Here is a 22,454-nt window from a genome sequence, read left to right on the forward strand (position 1 = left end):
CGTGCTCAGTTTTGTTTGCTCTTTACTCAGTTTGAGTTTAGGCTAATTTTTTAAATGAAAAGAAGTTACGTGTATGCTACATAAAATGCATTACTCTGCATTTTACATAGATATGCCTTAGTTTAGTGAGGAAGGACCATCTAAAGAATTCTTACCTCAGCGGTGTTGCCTCAGTGAGAGCATAATGCAGTGGTTTACAGATGTCAGAAATGACTGATGTTTCAGTAGTTGAGCTGATTTTAAGGCAGTATTCATGAAGAGTCTGTAGGCTGATTAAAAGATCATACCAATCTTCAGGAATGGTACATGTACAATTCTGAAACTATAATAGTTACACGACCTAGTGGTCATGCTGGGGAAAAACTGGTATCTCTTCCTGTTTTCATTGTTATCAGTCACTGGCATGTCTGACCACAGAGGTACAGTGAGAGATGGGTGTCTTGCCCTCAAAAATCTTGCATGAAGGCTGGCATGCCAACATGTCATACAGTTAGAAAACCAAAGCAACTGAGTGATAAGAGAAGCCAGCCTGGCTTCATACAGAGGAAAGGGCAGGCTTCCCTGCTTTTTAGACCCTTGTCAGACAGGGGAGGGTAGGCCCTGAGAGGTCAGAAGAGGGTTCTTGAATTGGAGCTCCTGCCCTCCCCACTCCTGCTCCTGCTGCCCTTATGTTAGGCCTCTGTGCACAGTTAGTGGCCATGCACTGGTACGTCTTTGGATCTTTGGGGAATCTCGCTCCTTTGCTGGTCAGTGCGTCACCGTGGCGGTCCAGTGCTAACCCGAGTGGTGTTCCCTGGCCGGTGCATGTGGTGCAGGCAGTCCTGCCAGGCCAGATTCCCAGTCCCCTCACTGGCCCACCGTGGACAGCCGTTGTCTGAAGCCTTTTCATGGAGAGCAGTGTGCTTGCCTTTGCCTGGCTGAATTAAGACTCTGGTACTTTTGTGTCAGTCTAGTCCCATCTGTTCCTTGTCTTTTAGAAACTTCTCAGTGGCCCCTCAGTGGTACCAGTCTGTTTTCTGCAGGTTGTTTTGTGTGTAATGTATTCTTATGTTTTATTTTTTCCCATTTTACTGAACTCTCTTAATAGTACTAATTTTATTCAATTCTGTTGAGTTTTTCAGATGGAAAAATATTTACAACTAAGGATGATTTTGGCCCTTCCCGTTTTTACATGACTTCTTTCTTCTGCCTGTCAAAATGCACTTCCTGGAAAATCTAGAATGATGTTGAGTAACACTATTGGTGGACATCTTTGGCTTAATCATCCCCTTAGCCAGAATGCCTTTAGCACTCTTGGCTTTACTTATTTTCTGCCTGTTGCCAAATTGCTTTCTGGAAGGATGGGCTAGAATTGGAGTGTGTGCATTATCCACATCCTCACCAGTGGTGAGTGACCAGAGTATTGGGAAGGCTTTTCCTAATCTGTGGTTCTGTCATTTTAACATGAAATTTGGGTTTGGATATTTGTCATTTCCTCTAGAAATTCTAGAGTCCATAACAGAGTTGGCCTTGCTTCATGCATTGTTTTGTTCTCATCAAATAATTATATACAACTTTCCCTCCCTATTCCAAAGCAACATGGGTGTAGAATGATAGTTACTGTTGTTAATCCTCACAACACAGTTTGGTAGAAAAAGTGTGGGCTTGGAGTCAGATATCAAATCTTAGCTCTGTCACTAACAGCCTGGTGAATTTTGATAAACTTAAACTCTTTGAGCCTTGGTTTAATCATGTGTACAATGGGGATTTTTCTGTCTTACAGGGAGGCTGTAGATGTGGAGAAAGATGTCAAGTGCGTCCTTTGTAGTACAGAAGTCATCAGTTCTTGCTCAATGCCTTCTGTCTCTCCAGGTTCATCACACTAAGGCCATTCTGCAGGAATTGTCAAAGATTTTGGTAGATTTAATTTTGATTAGAGATAAGTTTACTCTCCCCCCCCCCCCCATAATTCTCTGTTCCATTTTATTTATTTATTTATTTATTTTTAATTTTTTTTTTCAACGTTTATTTATTTTTGGGACAGAGAGAGACAGAGCATGAACGGGGGAGGGGCAGAGAGAGAGGGAGACACAGAATGGGAAACAGGCTCCAGGCTCTGAGCCATCAGCCCAGAGCCCGACGCGGGGCTCGAACTCCCGGACCGCGAGATCATGACCTGGCTGAAGTCGGACGCTTAACCGACTGCGCCACCCAGGCGCCCCTCTCTGTTCCATTTTAATTTTTAAGTTGAATTGGGTGAATGATAATTGTTTTTACACATTCTTTTAATAATTTACTTTATTCCAAATTTTAAAAAAATGTTTAATGGGTGGAATATAAATAAAATTACAACAGCAATGTCTGACGTTTATTGAGCAATTACAACTACGTGGCAGGCGGTATTCAAGGTACTTTTCATATGTTTATTGACTCCTCCCAACGATTTTACTTCATAGGAAACTTGAGGCACAAAATGTCACCCAGCTCAGGAGTGTGACCCAGCCAGCACACCCTGTGCCTGACTGCTGCCACCACACGACCATCATGGTCTTTTATTCTTTGTTCTGTGTTCCTAAAGCCCATTCTCTTGTTTCTATGTAGAGAGATACAGGTAGAAAAAAAAAATCTGGGTTTTTGAAAAGGCTAATAATTGTGAAGTTACATAACAAGTGTCAAACATAGAGCATTCATATCTTTTGACTACTTTAATCTGTAGCATTAAGACCTTTTCCTTACCTAGGCACTAGGCAGTATAATTTCATTTAGTCTCCCTTGAAATTGCCACCCAGATCTGAGCCTTCCACTATATCTGTAGAACTCTGGTTTAATTTTGCCTTAGATTATTATAAAGTCTCCATTATTGGGATATAAAAAAACTTTTTTAGTATAAAATGTACATAACATGGAATTTACCATCTTAATCATTTTTAAGTGTACAATTCAGTGGTATTAAATACATTCATAAGGTTGTGCAACCATCACCACCATCCATCTTCATAACAGTTTTCATTTTGTAAACCTGAAACTGTGTATCCATTAAACAATTACCACCATCCCCTCAAGCCTCTGTCAGCCATCATTCTTTCTGTCCCTGTGATTTTGACTACACTAAGTAGCTCAGTTAAGTGGAATCATACAGTATTTATCTTTTTGTGACTGGCTTATTTCACTAACACAATGCTCTCCAAGGTTTGTCTCTGTTGTAGCATTACAGAATTTTATTCCTTTTTAAGGCTGAATAATACTCCTCTGTGTATGTGTCTGTCTGTCTGTACATGTACACATTTTGCTTATCTGTTCATCTGTTGATAGACACTGAGTTGCGTCCATGTCATTATTTGGGTATTGTTGTCAATATAATTTTTATCAATAAATTCTTGTTGTTTTTTTTAAGTTTATTTATTTTGCGAGAGAGGGAGAGAGCGAGCAAGGAAGGGGCAGAGAAGGAGAGAGTGAGTCCCCAGCCTCTTTGCTGTCAGTGAGAGCCTGACGGGGGACTCGATCTCATGAACTGTGAGATCATGAACTGAGCCAAATTCGAAAGTTGGATGCCCACTGACTGAGCCACCCAGGTGCCCCCAAATCTTCTTGTTTTTGCCCAAGTTTGGGCTTTTTTTTTTGCTTTGCTGTCGTACAGTGTTAAAGATCCTTCACTGGCTTTATGTTGTCACGGACCGGTCATGCAATCAAGATTCTGTTAGCTCTGCCTGAGAGCCCTTTGTTGGCCGTTGGTTAGAGAATTTATCTGGTAGTCTTGAAGTTTATCCTCCCATCTTTTCCCACTATGCGGGGAGCTCCTCAGGGCAGGGATGGGACTTCCCTGTACTTCGAAGTGCTAACCCCAGCCCTGTGCCTGGGGCTGTGGTGGGCACTGCATGGACATTTCTTGCATGAGTGTCCTTTGGCTGCTTTCCTCATTTCACACTTCACCTTGGACTCTTGTAGCTAAAATTAACATATAGCATCCATTGATTTGATGCTTGCCGTTTTTAAAAAAAAACAAACTTTTTTTTTTAATGTTTATTTATTTTTGAGAGAGAGAGAGACAGAGTGTTAGCCGGGGAGGGGCAGAGAGAGAGGGAGACACAGAATCTGAAGCAGGCTCCAGGCTCCGAGCTGTCGGCACAGATCCTGACTCAGGGCTCGAACCCACAAACTGTGAGATCATGAATTAAGCCGAAGCTGGACGCTTAACCGACTGAGCCACCCAGGCACCCTGATGCTTGCCCTTTTTTAAAGTCTTCCTAAGCTTTCAAAAATTTCTTCCTGAAATTCTGAATCCTTCACTGATGACGTGTCTCATGAATTAGAGCTAATTTATCCCAGCCTTCATTGTGCTTTCATGTGCTAGCTTTTGAGGCTGCCTTTACTTTGCCTTGCAGTTTATATACCAACTTCTTTTAAACATAAATTGTAATTGGCTTATTTAATATAAGCAGTTTTTCAGTAGTTTTTGCTGTTTTTTTTTTTTTTTTTTCTTTAATCAATTGTTGCTTATTGTGTGGTAATCAAGAAAACATTTGAATCTTGGTCAGGTGGGTAGCTATTTTGGTCCAGCTTCCTCAGTGTCGTGTCATGAGTCAATTAAGAGGAGGATGGGCAGGGAAATGTCTCACATATGCTTTGTCTCTGGTAGCTCAGAGTTTGTGGGGTTTGTTTGCCCTTTAGAAATTTTGAAAGGGTAGCTTTGATTCAAGTATAACTATCCTCCCAAAGCAAAATGTTCTGAAAAGTTGGGTTTTAAAGTTAGAAAGTGCTGGGGCACCTGGGTGGCTCAGTTGGTTCAGTATCCAGCTCCTGATTTTGACTCGGGGTCATGATCTCGCGGTTTGTGGGTTCGAGCCATTCATCGGGATTCTCTCTCTCTCCCTCTCTCTCCTCCCCCCCCCCTCCCCCCCCGGCCACTCATGCTCACACACACACACTCTCTCTCAAAATAAATAAGTTCAAAAAGTTAGAAAGCACTGAGATTGAATCTGTCCTGGAGAAACTTTTCGGAAGGCCACATTGAAAATTTGTAGAATTTGCTTGTGATGAAACAAAGGGTATGTGGTGGGGGTGGGGGCAGGGTATAGGGCCTTAGAAGCATTTATGGGGCACCTGTGCAGTGGAGCCTTTAAAAGTATTTGCAGAAAAAATTTTAGACTCTTTAATTTTTAAATTAGAAATTAGGAGTGGAATTTAGGAGTTAAGGGGAGTAAGTACCAAGAGAAATTTGTTCACTAGTTACTGTTTGGGTGCTGTCACTAAGTCAGATGGGTATGCTTCCATCAGGGAGATTATAGTGTCTAGTAGGGAACAAAGCCTTATTTTAATGAAGTAGATTTTAATGAAGGTACTGCGTTTCATGCAATAGGATGGCAGGTGTGTTTCTGAAGAATTTTTGAGTTGGGAGTTACCAGGGATCACCAGCATTTTCACCATCATATTCTTCTTTCTATTATTTTCCCTCATTGCCCCCAGAAATGTGATCTTAATAAGTTAGGATCTTTAGTGTAAGATAATGGCATTCATAGCTCCTGTTTATTCAGTATGTAATTGTACGCTTCATGATGAGCCTAGCAAGGGAGAGGACAGAGATGGAGAAGAAGAGGGTCTGAGAATCCCAGGTCAGGCCATGGTAGGGAGCCAGCAGAGGAGGTTGACAAAGAGCAGTCAAGAGGGAGGAGGAAGGTCAATGGAGAGTTCTGCTGAGGTCTTTCAAGGACTGATGCGTTTAAAACCTTCCACTACGCTGTGAGGTAGGCAATGTTATAATCCCCACTTCACAGAGTGGGAAACTAGGCCTTGAGCAGCTTAACAGCACAGCTCTTGTCAGGCAGTAAGTGATGGAGCTGGGATTTGAAGTCAGGCATTCAGATACCAGAGTCTCCCTTCTTAACCATGGCTGCTTCCCAGCTTCACAGATGTTGCCACGCTCAGTTATAATTTCAGCCAGAAACAAATGTGACAGTTTTGTTTGTGGAACTGTACCCGAGGTAGATGCGTAGTTCTTTTTTTTTTTTTTTTTAAACATGGGCTACTTAATGAATTTGTATGTCATCCTCGTGCAGGGTCCGTGCCACTCTTTGTATTGTACACATTTTAGTGTGGGTGCAGCTGAAGTGAGCACCGGATGCATGGTTCTTAGTACATTTTACACTTGATCTTAGCCAAATGGCTAAGGAACGATCAGTACCTTTTAAATACTGAGAATACTATGTACTTTGGTTAGCAGGTTTTAGACACATAGAGAGCCTGTGACCTGTGTTTGGGAATCTGGTCCAATTTTGTCATTTTACCTGTGGAGGAATGGATACCCTTTTTGTTGAGGGACTTACCCAAGACCCTTAGACTTGAAGCTTAGACTTTGGTCTCTTGACTCTGAGGTCAGAGTTTTCTTCACTGTACATCACCCTTGAGACTCATGTTCTTTTATGGTGTTGTAAATGAAAGGTAGAGTTGAAATGAATAAGGTGCTAAAAATGCTCTCGTCAAGATCATTGATAATCTCCATGTGGCTCCTTCCAGTGTGTTTATCCAACTTGACCTTTCAGAAGTTAGAGCTGTTAGGACCCAATGTCTGTTGGCCTTCCTCCTCCTCTGCATGGTTCTTTGTCAGTCTCTTTCTGCCTCCTCCACCTTGGCCTGACCTGGGATGTTGGGGTTCCATTGGGTTCACCACTAGACCATCTTCTTTCCTCCACCTTAATCTTCCTCGTCACCAAGCTCACCATTTTCTGTAGTTAACTCGTTTTTATGTGAATGGCTCTTAAGTTAATATCTCAACTCCAGACTTTTCCTCTGAGGCTCAGATTCATGTCCAGTGACACACTTGACCTAGACATTTGAATGCCTCATGGACACTGCAGAATTAACACACCAAATGGAACCTCTTCCACAGGCCCTCTGGACCTTTTCACAGCAGCCCCCTCTCCATTCTGTTCTTCACCTCAATTATTGCCACCGACTGGGAATCATTCATGATGATAGCAATAAGGGCCGACGTTTATTGAGAGAATTAATGTGCCAGGCACTTCCTTAAACTCATTTAGTCTATTTAGTCCTAACAACAGTACCATGAAGTAGGTGATGAGAATAGTAATAAGAATAGAATTGTATAGCTCCTACTGTGTGCCAGGCACTGTTTTAAGTATGTTACAGATACTAACTCATTGGATTCTCAGTAAATCCATGAGGTAGATTCTCTTACTCTCCCTGACTGGTAATGTCAGACTCTGAAGCAGAGACGAAGTTACTTCTCACAGCACGCAGGGCCCCTCGGCTAGTAAGTGGGAATACAGTCTCGGCAGAGACGGAGTGTGGGCCGTGCCAACACCTCATTTTAGTGTGATTATCCCCTTTTCCCACACAAAGCAGCCACGCCTCCATTTCCTCTCCCTCATCTAGTTCCTCAGAAGTTCTGTTGGTTCCAACTCCACAGCTCAGCCCCAGGCTGCTCTCTCCTCCCTCTCACGAGTGAGCAGCTTCCTTCAGGCACCATCGCCTCGCCCCTGGATCGCTGCAACCTCCCGCCTGTCCTTTCCGCTTTCACTCTGTCCCCATCCGGCAGTCTTGACGTGAAAGCTGGACCGTTTCAGTCTGCTGCTTGGTACCGTTCAGAGGCCCCGCCCCGTCAAGATAGAGATGAGCTCCCTTCTGTGCCGACGGGGCCCCACCTAAACCTCGTCCTAGCCCTTCGATTTCTGCTCTGTGGCCCCCTGGTCTTTTTTCACGTCCTCGTGTGTGCCAGTCTTCCCTGCCTCGTTGTCCCGCATATACCCCTGCTCCATCGCTTCTTTGGTCTGTGTTGCTGTCCCTTGTCAGAGGACCTTCCCTCCCCACCCCTCACAGGGCTGTTTTCTCCTTTGCACAGCCCTCACCCCCAAGGGCAAGAACCTTATGTGTTTGTCTCTTTCCTTTTGCTGTTGTTCCCCCATTAGAATGTAAATTCCCAGATGGCTAGAGCTCAGTAATTATTTGTTGAAAAAAATAAATATAGGTAAATTTTAGGCTGCACTAGAAACCTAACTTTTCCAGGTAATGTGCTCTGAGTTCTAGAAAGGCTGATTCTTCTGCACACTGGCATACAACCCACTGCTAGTTTGTAGAATGTTTGCACGGTTCCTCCACTTCTGGGCCACACAGACTGTAAGAGTCCCAGGACATCTACATCTGCGTTTTCTGTTACTTTACTCTTAGTCCTTCCCATCTATCTTTCCTCCTCCTCCTCCTCCTCCTCCTCCTCCTCCTCCTCCTCCTCCTCCTCCTCCTCTTCTTCCTTCTCCTCCTCTTCCTTCTCCTCCTCTTCCTTCTCCTCCATCTCCTTCTTGTTTATTTATTTTGAGAGAGAGTGCATAGGGGAGGGGCAGAGAGAGAATCCCAAGCAGACTTCACACTGTCAGTGCAGAGCCAGACATGGGACTTGGTCTCATAAACCGTGAGATCATGACCTGAGCTGAAATCAAGAGCCAGATGCTTAACCAACTGAGCCACCCAGGTGCCCCTACCCATCTTTCATGCACCACAGAACTTGACCTTTGGGAGACCCCTGCTGCCAAGCATAGTGGTGCTGACATTTTTGTGGGCAGTGGAAGGAAGTGAGGCAGGAGTGCTTTCACCCATGGTGAGGAGCTGAGCCTCTGAGTTTTTGGCCGTATTTCTACCTGTGAATGGCCGTTGGATAAGGTGACCTTTAAGGTCCCAATCCGACTGTCACCAGCTCTGTTTCTCCTGGCATTGGTGTACAAATTGAGCACTAAGTTGAGACATCTGGATGGCCACAGTCACAACTTTTCTTTCTCTCTCTTTATGCCCACTCTGTCCCTCAGCAGCTCTATGTCACTGTTCCTAGGGACAGCTCTTCTGGAGCCACCTTAGATGTACAACTACTTTAATGGCAAGTTTTACTTTCCTCAGTACTAATTTTCCCAGGATGGGGTCCAAGGAAATGTGCCTTATGCAAATTCCTGTAGTAAGCAAAATGATGGAATTTGGGCTAATTTTAGTAAACAGGCCATAACTGTTAGCAAATTAATTAAGATCTTGTTTGTAGTTCTTTTGTGGAGGACAATAAATTATCAGCTTATTTAAGACCCTGTGACTTCCAACGAACTGTCATTCTGTGTCTGTGAAAGTATTGAATGTGCATGGGCCCCTGCTAGGAGGTGTAGGAGTGTGCCATTCACACATACTTTTCAAATTGGAGCATATTATCTCTTACTGAGTAGGAATAATGACTGTAATGAACTAGGGAGACCTTTCTTCTAAAGCAACAAAAACAGTATGTTCTTAGTTGACAATGGAAGGGTAAACACGACCCTAATTAGTGACTGCTTCAGCTTTTCTCTGGTCCTAAGCTCATGGCATAGATAGGTAGCAGCAAGCCAGCTCGATGGTCCTGACTTGCAGCACTTGTGCCCTGGGATACCCTTCCCAAGTGTTTGTGCTTTTTAATTTGGAATAACTGGGAAGTGATAGGTGGAAAGCAGCACTTTCTCCTCTGCCAATGTACAGAGGTGTTTCTGTTGTGCAAATAGGCAGGGCCTAAGTTATTAGAATCTACGTGTTTGTTTGCCTGGCTTTTCCTGGTGCTGAACATCACCTTTAACAGCCCCTCAGTCAGGGAGGTCGGGGAAATGAGATTCTTCATAGACAGTAAAGAGCATTATTGAGGAAAGTACTGTTGGTGTTATAAGTACATTGTGGGTTAAAATGACTTTTATGGGTTAACCTGTATAGCAGTGATAGTACTTAACAACATTACCTCTTTAGAATTACTTAGAGTTCTGAAAAATCCATTGACAAATAGACTTTAACCAGCTAGTATATGGATTGATTGGGGAAGTGTGTGCTGGGTCAAGAAGCAAGGATTGGCCTTGGCTACCATGGCAAGAATAATAGCTACCCCCACGTATCCTCTGTGGGGAGCTCAGTGTGGGTTGTGTAGGATTTCGTTTCTTGTGTCACACTAGGCTTGGTCACTCTGACCTTCTGGTGGCCTGCAGAGTACTTTTGGCTTTTATGTGGAAGCTGTCACTCTGCACCTTGAGTATCAGACCTTCTGCCAGGACGTCTTAGGATGATTCTCAGGCTGTGGAGAGTGCACTTCCACAATGCAGATATCCTGAGATGGCCTGAAATTAGTCGCTCCTTCCTGCAACTGTCTCAGGTATGTGGGCACCAGGAATACTCCTTTTTTCTTTTTTCTGGAAGCAGTAATCTCTGCGGTCTTTCTGGGCCATCTCAAGCTTGACTTCTGCTTTCTTCACTCACATACCATCTTGTCAGCCCTGTCACCTGATTCCTGCATCTCTCCCCACTTCCTTGGATATTGGGGCCCTAGTTTGTGTTGGACCTTCTTGGCAAGAGGCAGAGGCAAGCGTGGGCTCTCTTCGTTTAGTGTTAAATTTCTCATTCCTGGTGTGGAGTGACAGAGCTTTGAAGGGGTCTTAAATCTGTTGATTGTCAGTCAGGTGGACTGCACTGTATTTGCTTCAGACGCAGTGTTAGGGGAATGGCGTAGGGTCTATTTACACAGCTCCTTTGAGACTCTTAAAGGTGTCCTGTCTTGGTATATAATACAGTGAGCTGTATTGACAGTACAGCTTTGTGAAGAAAGAACCAAGTTCAGCACCTCACCTATTCCTTCAGTTGCTTTGATACAGTCTGTTTTGGAGTGTTCAGAGGGGAAATCAAGAATAAAATAGATTTTTTTGGCCTCTTACTTTGAATGTAAACGACCCAGCACTTTCCAGAAGATGCTTTTATTATTAGAACTAAAAGATGGTGTTTTAGCTTGTGTTGATTGACTTGATTGAAGTGCTTAATCTTGAAGACCTCTCTTTTGGTCTTTCTTGGGAAAAAATGAAATGTTACTTGGGTAACCTTTTTGTCTGGTTTAATTGGAGAAAATTTTTATATCATGGGTTTAAAAGAACAGCTGTTCTGGAAGCAAGAGTTTTTTCTTCTTGATCATTTTACCTATTTTATTACTTTATTTTGTTTGTAATAGATGTCAGTGAGTATTTATTTGATCCTGATTCTCCCCCTCCCCCCCCCCCCCCCCTTTAAACATCGAATTGAACAAATACTTCTGGAAGCTCCACTGCCTGCAGGGCATTGTGTTAAGAGGTTCAGACATAAATCACAGTCTCTGTATTAGGGTGGGTGAAGTCATCTTTCCTTTACACAGACTCTGGGGTGATCTGGGGTGGGTAGTGTTCATAGGACTGGACATGGTTTTTGATAATGTAGAACAATTAATAATTGTTGAGTTTAAATTTTGGATATGTTTTCTACCACTTAGTTGAAACTTTAAAGAGATACCATTAACAGTACATATAAACTACTTTAATATTTTTCCATGATAACCTCAGGTCTGATAGAAAGATACATTCTTCTCCCTTCTCTTTTATGTTATGATCTTAATGTCATGGGAAGATAATAATACAGAGTTTGTAGTAGTATGTTTAGAAAATACTTCTAGCCTAAGTGTATGATACCCTGTCTGTATGCATGAGGAGTCTTTAACACATGGCTTAAATTGTGCAAAAATTAGTTTCAAATGACTTCCTCAGTGTCTAACTTCAGATAATTCTAACAAAAAAGAAAAGAAAATGGGTAGTATGCCTGTCCCAGCCTAGTCACTTGTCACTAGTATAACTGGGACAGTATCCTTGGCCTGTCTTCTTCCCCTGTCCCTAGAATGGTGTGGGCCTCCCTGTGTTCTTACTGAGGCCTACAGCAGACCTACTCGTTCTCTTCCAAGGGCTTCTCAGGCAAAGCAGACAGCTGTGAACACTTGATACTTGACTTCGCTTGGAATTTAGCAATGTGAACCTCTCTACCTAGAAAGTCGTTCCCTAGATCGTACGGCTGTTACTTCAGAATGGTGTTGTTAGGTGATGCCTCCTTATCACCAGACTAATGTGTGGTGCTAACTACATGGATGGGCAGGAGGTACAATACAGTAGATGTAAGAGTTTGGCTTTTGCAGTAACTGGGGAATCAAAATTTACAATTCAGTAGGAAAATGGCCCGTTTTTCTTATATATTCTTTTTTCATTTCCTTATTTATGAACTTGAATGTTGGTTCAAAGGCCTCAGTGTGAATTTTTTTTTTTTTTTCAACGTTTATTTATTTTTGGGACAGAGAGAGACAGAGCATGAACGGGGGAGGGGCAGAGAGAGAGGGAGACACAGAATCGGAAACAGGCTCCAGGCTCTGAGCCATCAGCCCAGAGCCCGACGCGGGGCTCGAACTCACGGACCGCGAGATCGTGACCTGGCTGAAGTCGGACGCTTAACCGACTGCGCCACCCAGGCGCCCCTCAGTGCGAATTTTTAAGAACGGTAGTATGACATCAGTCTTGTGGAGGCAAGACTAATATAATGTGTGTGTGAAGAAAGGAAACCTTAGACATTATAAAATGACTAATTTAGTGAATATGCTTTTTATGCCATTGTATTTTGGGGGGGTTATTGCTTTTTTATTTTTGATATTTTAATACTGGTCATTTTTTTACCTTACTCTCCCTGCTTATTTAAAATAATCTTTTCTTCATTTTCTTGACGAGGAATCCATTTTCTTAGCATTTTAGAATAAGTGACTGCCTGAAGGTAGATTTTATTTTTATTCTGAAGACCAAGTTCTTATAGAAATTCTTCAGTGAAGTTAAAAACCACTTCACACCAAAGGAGAAAACCATGGCTAGAAGAACCCCCTGCACAGTTTGATTTCCCACTTAAATGGCCCTCAGTGCCTCTGTATCTATGAAAACTGTTGGCTCAGTCCCTGCTGGCTTTGGGGACAAAGCCCAGCTGGCCTTATGAAGGTGGCCCGAGTTGGGTGATTAATTGAAGATATTTTTATTTGAGGCCCTGAGCCATCTTCAGGTTTGCAGGAGACAATCTTACATTGTAATGGTATCTGAAAGGTGTATTCTTATTGTGCAGTACACATTTGAACTGTTTAAATTGGGAGAAACACTGTCGTTTGTCATCTAAATTAGAAAGTCAAGGTTATGTTTGATTCATAGTTTCTCCACTGCTTAGCATGGAGGCTAAGATGTAGGGCAGTTAGGTGTTTGTTCAGTGAATGAATAGATGGACAGATGTATGGGTAAATGGATTTAGTTGTGTTTTATTTAAATGTTTATTTATTTTTGAGAGAGAGAGAGAGAAAGAGAGAGAGAGAGAGAGCGTGCAAGCAGAGGAGGGGCAGAGAGACAGAGGGAGACACAGAATCTGAAGCAGGCTCCAGGCTCTGAACTGTTAGTGCTGAGCCCGACGTGGAGCCCGACGCGGAGCCCGAACCCATGAACCGTGAGATCATGACCTGAGCCGAAGTCGACGTTTAACTGACTGAGCCACCCAGGCACCCCTAGTTGGATTTTATTTAAAAAACATTTTATTTAAAAAGAAACAGCAACAGATACATTAAGTCTGAGAGAAAATAGCCACTTTGAATCCTTCGTGCTCCTAATTCTTTGGGTAAGTGACTAGGAGAGAAGTGGATTATCACATGGGGCCAGGTGTTGTAGACTCTGAGTCTAAAGTTCTCTTTTGGGCAGCAAAAGAGCCGATGCAGGATTAAAATGAGAGATGGCTAATATCCGGGAAAAAGACAAGAGCCCCTTGCCCTGTATTTATTCAGATCAGAAGGCTTACAAACGTGATGGGCATGTACAAAGAGACAAACTAGGAACATTAACTGGGGGACGTGAGGGGGAAAAGGGGATTTTGAAGATATACAGCGTTTGGGATTTGGGTCAATATAAAACAAAATCCGGGCGCCGAGCAGATGGGTAGATGGTTGTTAACAGCAGACAGGAGGCACCGTGCCTGTTTATCTTTGCCAGCCTGGGGGATGAGACAGATAGGGGGAATAACCTCAGGGTTAATAAGCCACCTTTTCTTTTGTTAACCATCTCTGCTCTGGGCTGCTTTGCCTGCAGCGCAGTGGTCCATAGTCCAATCCACCAATTTACCTACCCTGGCTCTATTCTCCTATGAAAGCAGCTTTCTGCTATAGTACTAAACTTGGGGTGCCTTCACCCTGAGTATCTAATCTTGTTGTTCCTATGTATTGGGCACCTTTGCCCATTTCTATTTCAGGCCTTTGCCTCTCTCTCTCTGTTTTTGGGGACTCATCTCCCCCTCCCTATTTTGAGGTGCCTCCCTATTCTCGGGGTGTCTTTGCACCTCCCTATTCTTGGAGTGCCAATCTGGTTTACCCAAACTCCGGTGTGAGCATTTTATGGCTTTGTATTTCTTTATGCCTTGTTAACCCATTGGTGTAAGCCCGGAGGATTCCTAAACTTATCCCCCACAGCCAGGTTGTGCTGCCTCAGCTTGGGAATGTTCTGGGAAGGATATTCAAAAAGGCAAAAGGAGAAAGAAACAGAATCTCCTTTGTTTCCATGCATTTTACTGGTATCAGAGAGGTAATTCAGACTTTGGGCTCCTAGATTGAAATCCCTGCCTTAATTTCCTTATGTATAGGACCAGCCTAAATACTGAGTTCTTTTTTCCCATCCTGGCTTTTATTCTTTCATCAGCCCAAAAGGATGACAGGGACAGGTGGCAACATTTCATAGGTAAACAGAGGAAGGCAGGGAGATGGAGTATATACCTTAGGGCCATTAGTCTTGTTGATGAACTAGTTTGAGAATCATCCTTTTTAGGAACAATGGGAAGGACGTGTTCTCTGTCTATTCGATCTATAGTACATTTTGGACCATATTATCCTAGCCCTCAACTGTTGCTTTTACTGAATTACCCATTAACCTTAAACCTTTATTCTTGCTTTCTATTGGAAATAATTATAAATCCTGTTCTGCATTTGTGTGAGGTTGTTAAAGACACTATCCTTTCCATCATTTGATAGCTCTACTGTGGTACTTTAATGTTGACATTTTTTCAGAACTCAGTACTAGGGAAAGGTTGTCTTTCCTGGGTAACTAGACAATGTCTTCATTTCCCTTTTTTTTTTTTTTTAATTTTTTTTTTTCAACGTTTATTTTTTATTTTTGGGACAGAGAGAGACAGAGCATGAATGGGCGAGGGGCAGAGAGAGAGGGAGACACAGAAACGGAAACAGGCTCCAGGCTCTGAGCCATCAGCCCAGAGCCCGACGCGGGGCTCGAACTCACGGACCGCGAGATCGTGACCTGGCTGAAGTCGGACGCTTAACCGACTGCGCCACCCAGGCGCCCCTGTCTTCATTTCTAAGAATAAGCCATCCTCAGTCCCCTTTTGTCTTTATTGCAAGCATACTTAAGGCCAAGTTTTTTGTGCTTACTGTTAACATTTTTACTGTCTCTGTTTTCTTAACTGTTTCTCCTTTTTGAAAGTCTGTTTTATAAGTTGATAAGTAATCTTACTTATTTTGTATGTGCTTTTTATAAAGTGAATTAAATATTTTTCTGGAGAGAGTCATGTTTTTAAAACATTCATTAAAACAAAGTACATATTCATTAGTTATTAAGTACTTTGAGTTTAAGCTTCTTTCCCTGCTAATTCTGGTCAGTTTTTCTTATTTCATCCTGGCCTTGCTGATTATTTCCAAATTTAGGTGTATAAATACTATTTTATTTAAGATCTTAAGATTGTGGTGTAAGAAGTTGAAGGAAATAGAGCTAATCTGCTTCTTTCAAAAGCCAAGCTTTTGATAAAATGATTATGAATCCCTTCTGAGAACCTGGGTGATATAAATCATTGCCTGAGCCCAAGAGTCATGTTCATTATCTCTAGCTATGATTATAGCCCTTAATGAAATGTGGTTTAAGGGAAGATTTGCATCATTACCCTTTTTTCCTGCTACCCAGTGTCTATTCTTTTATTTGAGGTAACACTCTTTTCTGGGAAAAAATGTTGCTGTACTGATTGGGTAGAAGCACAGTGGAGATTTAAATTCTGTGGTGTATTTTCTCATGCCGTATATTTTCTCATGTTTTATTTGTACACCTACTCAACAGTACTCCGAATTTACTAAGTTTTCCCTGATGCTTTTCATTCTTGTTAGTGTTAGTGTAACCACATTTGTGGGAAGCAGACATGTAGAACTCACAGGGACCCAGACAGACACCTTTCTTGATGAACCCCATTTCATATCCACTATTTCTCAGTTTAGAATTCTTTGAACTATTTCATATACAGAATGTTATATTACACGAAAATCTATGGAGATACGCATCTGTAGGTGCTAAGATGTGGTGGTGTGATGGTGGGTCCTTATTTAGCTTCCTTGAACTTTATTTTGCTAACTGGTAACTTTCCCACATATGGTTATTGTTACAGTAAAAGGAAATAATAATAAAAAATCTTGAATTCAGTAATAATTGAATCAGAATAATAAGTGTTTCCAAGCCTTTGGTGATGGTCCACTTATTCCCCAATTTGTATAACCAAATTCCTGTGTGAAACAGCTCCTTGATGTAGAACGTGATGTGATTTCGCTTGTGCTCGGAACCTTCCCAGTAGCACAGCACAACTGGTAGCTTGTTTCCAATAATGGAATCTCTACTTCATCCCATTTCCTGTACATCCTTTCCACTGCCATATCTCCTCCTCTCCTCCTTTCCACTGCCCTATTTCTTACTTTTCTCCTGTCCTCTGTCCTATCTCCTACTTGAATTTGATTTAACTTTGGATCTGTGTGCTTGTCACGATTTTTTTTTTTTTTGGTAAGTTCTGTATATTAGATATAGTACTATATTCCTGAAGTATCTTTTTACATCAGTGGTACATACAAGCGTTGTGTTCTTTATCATCCAGTCATCCTTCAGAACTATTTTCCTAAATTCAGGTTGGTCTGTTATTATTAGGAAATAAACTTATGCCTCTTGTCCTCTGCCCGTCCAGGTCTTTCCTTGTCACACTCAGGGTTGGCATCCTTTCTAGCCAATCCTAGCCTTGCTCTCCTGTTGGCTTCTTGTGTTTCCCCCATGCTAGGCATCTCCTACTTTGACTGCTTACCTGGTTTCAGCTCTTGCTCACCCTGGGGATGATTTCTTAAAAAAAATTTTTTTTCAATGTTTATTTATTTCTGAGACAGAGAGAGACAGAGCATGAGTGGGGGAGGGGCAGAGAGAGAGGGAGACACAGAATCGGAAGCAGGCTCCGGGCTCCGAGCTGTCAGCACAGAGCCCAATGTGGGTCTCGAACTCACAGACCGCAAGATCATGACCTGAGCCGAAGCCGGACACTCAACCCACTGAGCCACCCAGGCACCCCAATGATGATTTCTAAACCTACATCTGAATATGTAGGTGATAGACTATGCCCTCCCCCCCCCGGAAATAAGGCTGACTGGATATTCTGGAAAATTTTCTGGCTGTAAACACTTCCAGTAGAAATATTGGAGAAGATAAAATAATCACCCTTTTGGGGCACCTGGGTGGCTCTGTCAGTTAAGTGTCCGACTCTTGATTTTGACTTGGTCATGATCTCACAGTTCGTGGGATTGAGTCCTGCATTGAGCTGTGTGCTCACAGTGCTGAGGTTGCTTGGGATTCACTCTATTCCGCTCTCTCTGCCGCTCCCCTGCTCGTGACACCCTCTCTCAAGATAAGTAAATAAACTTTAAAAAATAAACACTCTTGGGGTGCCTGGGCAGCTCAGTCAGTCAAGCGTCCAACTTCGGCTCAGGTCATGATCTTAACGGTTCGTGAGTTTGAGTCCTGCATAGGGCTGTGTGCTGACAGCTCAGAGCCTGGAGCCTGTTTCGGATTCTGTGGCTTCCCTTCTCTATCTGCTCCTCTCTGGCTTGAGCTGTCTCTCTCTCAAAAATAAATAAACATTAAAAAAAAACCCCACTCTTTTATAATCTTTATTATAAGACAGTGAGAAACTCACAAGTGGGGAAGAAGAGGAGGAGGAGTGAGCATTACTGAGAGAAAAAGGAAGAGTAGGAAGGGACACCCAGGGGAGCTCTGCTGATACCAAGCACCTAGAGTTCAGGGATATGGAGTTTCATTGGAACCTCTTTGAAGGGCTGGGCTGGGGGTGGGGAGAGAACACCCATTAGCCAAAGGCGGAGGCTTCTTGGAAAAAAAAAGTCTTTTCTGAATATATTAGGTTTAGGATTTGAATTTGTGTTACCTTTGTGGTCTGGAAAACCCCAGGCTGAGAAACTCCTCTCAATGCTTCTGGGTTGGAAATACCCAAGGGCTTGGTGGAAGTAAACATGAATCGCCTCTGGAAGAATGACACCTTCAAACCACTGATTCAGAGCTCTGGAATATGAGCAAACAACAAAACATTACTAAACATATAAGGAAATGAGCCACCATAAATGAGAGTCACCTTAAAGTTGGCTGCGATGTGCCATTTGTTCCATCCATTCATTCCTCAAATTTTTACCCATCACTCATTATATACCAGGTACTATTCTCAGTGCTGATGTTATGACAGCAAAATATTTCCCATGGGGAATGGGAATCCGGCTCTTGACTGGAGGATTTGATACATTTGGCCCAGGGCCCTGCCCACTTGAAGGCTCTGGGTCAAACCATTGATTTATGTTAGTTCCTTTATTTTACAAATGGAAAAACTGAGATCACAGTGGTCAAGTAATTTGCCCAAGACATAAACCTCAGTTTCCTTTTCTGTAGAATGGGGATAATACCTATCCCACAGGGGAGCTGTGATGATAACGGTTTGACTAGCATATCATCTACCACAAATGGGCCTGTTCTTCCTTCTCCAGCATCCTGACAGTCACAGGTGGTACAGAGATTCAGTCTTTCTGATTTTCAGCTCTGTGCTTTTTTCTGCTGATGATTTGACTCCGTAAGATCTTTGATTGTCCAAGCCCATACAAAGTCCCACATTTTCACTGTTAATTGTTCTGTGATCATTTCATGTATGAGCTTTGCTTCCATAGCTAGATTGTGAACTGTTGAAGAAGTTCAGGTACCAGATTTTGTGTTTTTATATTAACTTTACATTATCTAGTCTTTTGTTGGTCACTTGGTAGGTGTTTTATAGTATTCATTTACTGTGGCCTGATTAAGCACATAATGCCATTGTTATGAGGAAATAAAAATATTTCTGCCCAGAAAAGTCATTATGGTCCTTATGTGAGAGTTTTGGCAAAGTAAAAAAGAAATGCTTTTGCTGGCTGTTTATGAGGCAGACATCTGTATTCCGCTGCTTCTGTCCCTGATTGCTGAGATGATTCTCACCTGGTTTTCTGCTTTTTTTCTTTACAGTCCCTGGCTGCTCATTCATTCAGTGCCAAGCATGTTTACAGGTTCTACTCACCAAGCTGGCGCTCTGTCTATGTGCTGGCAATTATTAATACCCCCACAACCACTTCTGTAGCCCCAAGCACATGTTTGCAACTGGAAATGTGTACATTTGTATGGGTACTGGGTCATCAGTTAGCTCTGGTCCCCTGCCTTCTGCCTTAGTGCAAGGCCTTGAAGAACAGTCCGGCGTGCTTAGGTGTGTCCACCCTGTCCATCTGTGGGCCAGGGGTCAGGCACTTCTGCTTACCATTTGAACCAGGAAGGAATCACTTGGAAGTTCTCCCTCCCATAGAACCCATCTGAGGCTGGGTCAGAGCCAGGACTCTCTGTTCTCTGTGCAGTTACTGGCTGCATTTCAGCTATCCATTTGAGCTCTTTCTATATGAAAAACATGAAAGTGCCAGGGGATTTTTTTTTTGAAAGCAAAAAAAGATGGCAGCAGATGTGAGAACAGATTTACTCATCATGATGTAAATTGGTGCTTTGTTTTCATTTTAGTTTAACAATAAATAGGTATTCATGAAAATATTTGGCTGTAAAAAATTAAGAAAAATAACAAATTGCTATTATCTATTATAATCCAATTCAGTTTCTTTGGAAAGAACTTCAAGTTGTAAGTTTAAAAATGTACTGACATTTATGTTAGTATTGCAATAAGCCTATTAGTAAGTTTAAAGTAAAAATCCAAAAGACATAACAAAATTCAGATTTACTGTAATCATTGGTACCTGTTTTGTACAGATATAATAGTTTCCAGGAATATGGAATGTGGTAGTGGAACTAATGTACAATTGTTTTGCCACATCCTTTATTTTTTCTCTGGCAGTTATTTTTGTTTCTTTTTTTTTACAAAGGAAACTTTATATTTTGCGTTTCTTCTATAGCTGTGACCAAGAGGCTGATTTCTCCACTACATCTAAAGTTGCTTATTCTTGATAATGTGCTGGACCATAACTGCTTTGAATGTCCTGCATTGATATGCATCTGTGAAAAGATCCTGTATTACTGGAATTCCTAGTAAACTTCAGTGCGATGATATCACCTGAATGCTACTAAAGGGACATTGGTAGGAGGTTAGGGATATTTTTAGCTGCTTTGAAGTTTATATTATAATGGTATTAGTATTTTAAGACAAGTTTTATTTAGTATATAATTATATTTGATGCATTTACAGTCATTCAAGGCTACATACAGTGTTTTAGATGACTGGAGCTTAGCCTTTTAAGAGCCCCCCAATTTTTAGCTTTTTTAATGGAAAGATTTCCAAAATAAGCAGTGCTCTTTTTAATCAGAGGATAGTGAATATAATAGAACCTGTGATTTACCAGTTGGGGCCTTCACTTTATTCTTTTGTGAGGACACAGAGTGCTGCTCTTGGAAGGGTTTGCACATTGGGCTTCTTCCTACATTTAATCTCCATTCCATTAACAAGTATTGAGTTCTTGTTTAGGTCTGGAGATTCAGTGAGAAGGCCTATTTCCTTCTCTCAGGAGGTTCATTGTATAATAGGAAAGATAGACCAGGAAGGCAGGCTGGGGGTATACAGGTTTGGGATCCAGACAAATTTGGATTCAAACTACAGGGTGAATGAAGTGTATTAAATTCTGTGTAGCATTTGTGTGACTACAGGTTTGCGTGTTTGAGTCTGTTTATCTTTGCCTGTGGCAGTGGAAAGACTTCCTGTAGTTTACTGGCCTATAAAAAAAAACACGATTTATAACATCATTCGGAAAGCATTTTTATTGCTATATAGGATCATTTGTTCCTGGGGAAAACATTTTTAACACCACATACAAATAAAAACACTTTTATTCAATTAAACATACATTTGTTGAATACTTAATATATACACTGTAAAAGGCATCTTGACAAATAGGCATCTAAAAGTCCTTACCCTTAAGTAATGCCTGTGCCAGTGGGGAATATAGGGGCTCAGATACCTACTGTGTGGTGGAGAATTGAGTGAACAACTTAAGAAAGACGGAAAAGTACACTGTGAAGATTAAAGAGGAGAAGTCCTCACCCAGTAGGGAGAGGCTGGCAAGGATGTATGGAGTGGGTAGTTTTGAAGATGCATCAGGAGAGGTGGCTACAGTTGGGACTTGGGATGGGCTTTGTAATCAACAGGGATACGCTTGGGGTTGGTGTACAAATAGAAGGTGTACTTTGAAAGGAATATAATTTTTAGAGGTCAGAGGTAGAAGACAGGCTCAACAGATACATGTGGGGTCACTCTGTGAAGAGCCCTAAATGACAGGCTCAGGAAGGTGTCCTTAGGCAGTGAATGAGGTCAAGTGACTGTGATGAATGTTACTCCTGCGATGAACCCTATTTGGTCACGATTTTCTTTATATGCTATTCGATTTATTAATACTCTTTAGGATTTTTGTATCTTACTCATGAGTGATACTGCCTTTAATTTTCCATTCTTGCAGTCTCCATATTTGGTTTGGTATCAATAGCATCCTCATAGAATTAGCTGTGGGTGTTTTACCTTCTTCTGTTTAAGGAGTTTCTGTAATACTGCTGTGGTCTGTTCCTTGAATATTGGTAGAACTTATCTGTAAAATACCTGGTCCTGGTGTTTTCTTTGTGGGCTGATTTTAAACTACTGAGTCATCTTCTTTAATGGTTATGGCACAGTTTAGACTTTATCTGTCTTCTTGAGTTAGTTTTGTTGAATTATGTTGCCTAGGAATTTGTTTCATATGTTATCAATTTTTTTCAGTGTTAAATTATTCATGGTATCCTTTGATCTCCTTAATCTTCACTATATCTATAGTTATACCCCTTTTCCAATTCCAGTATTCTTCTCTTCATTTATCTTGTCAAAGGTTTGTGTCTTTGATTATTTTTCTTTGAAGAGTCAACATTTGGCTTGGTTTAGCCTCTCTAATGTTACTTTTTCTATTTTATGAGTTTCTGTTTTTATCTTTATCATCTCTACCGTCTTTTGGTTTATGCTGTAGTTTTTAATCGAACATTTAGCTCCTTAATTTACGACATTTCTTTTTTTTTCTATTATGAACATTTAAAGAAATAAATTACCCACAAAATATGCTTTTCTTTTTGTTTGTTTGTTTATTTATTTAGAGGAAGAGTGTGCACGTGAGTGGGGGAGGGGCAGGGACAGAGGAGAGGGAGAGAATCCCAAGCAGGCTCCACGCTTGTCTCAGCACAGAGCCCAATGTGAGGCTCGATCTCCTGAACCATGAGATCCTGACCTGGGTTGAAATCAAG

General features: G+C 41.8%; 1 protein-coding gene and 1 non-coding gene across 2 annotated transcripts in view; one reads left to right on the forward strand and one right to left on the reverse strand.

The window, feature by feature from the left end:
* Positions 1-22,454, forward strand: part of TULP4 (TUB like protein 4) — a 242,158-nt gene that overhangs the window by 22,271 nt on the left and 197,433 nt on the right. The window lies entirely within an intron of this gene.
* On the reverse strand, positions 5,988-6,091 carry LOC111560681. The gene has a single exon (XR_002742673.1). It is a non-coding gene; the product is annotated as a U6 spliceosomal RNA (small nuclear RNA).

This window comes from Felis catus, chromosome B2 (genome assembly GCF_018350175.1).
Source record: "Felis catus isolate Fca126 chromosome B2, F.catus_Fca126_mat1.0, whole genome shotgun sequence".
Taxonomy (NCBI): domain Eukaryota; kingdom Metazoa; phylum Chordata; class Mammalia; order Carnivora; family Felidae; genus Felis; species Felis catus.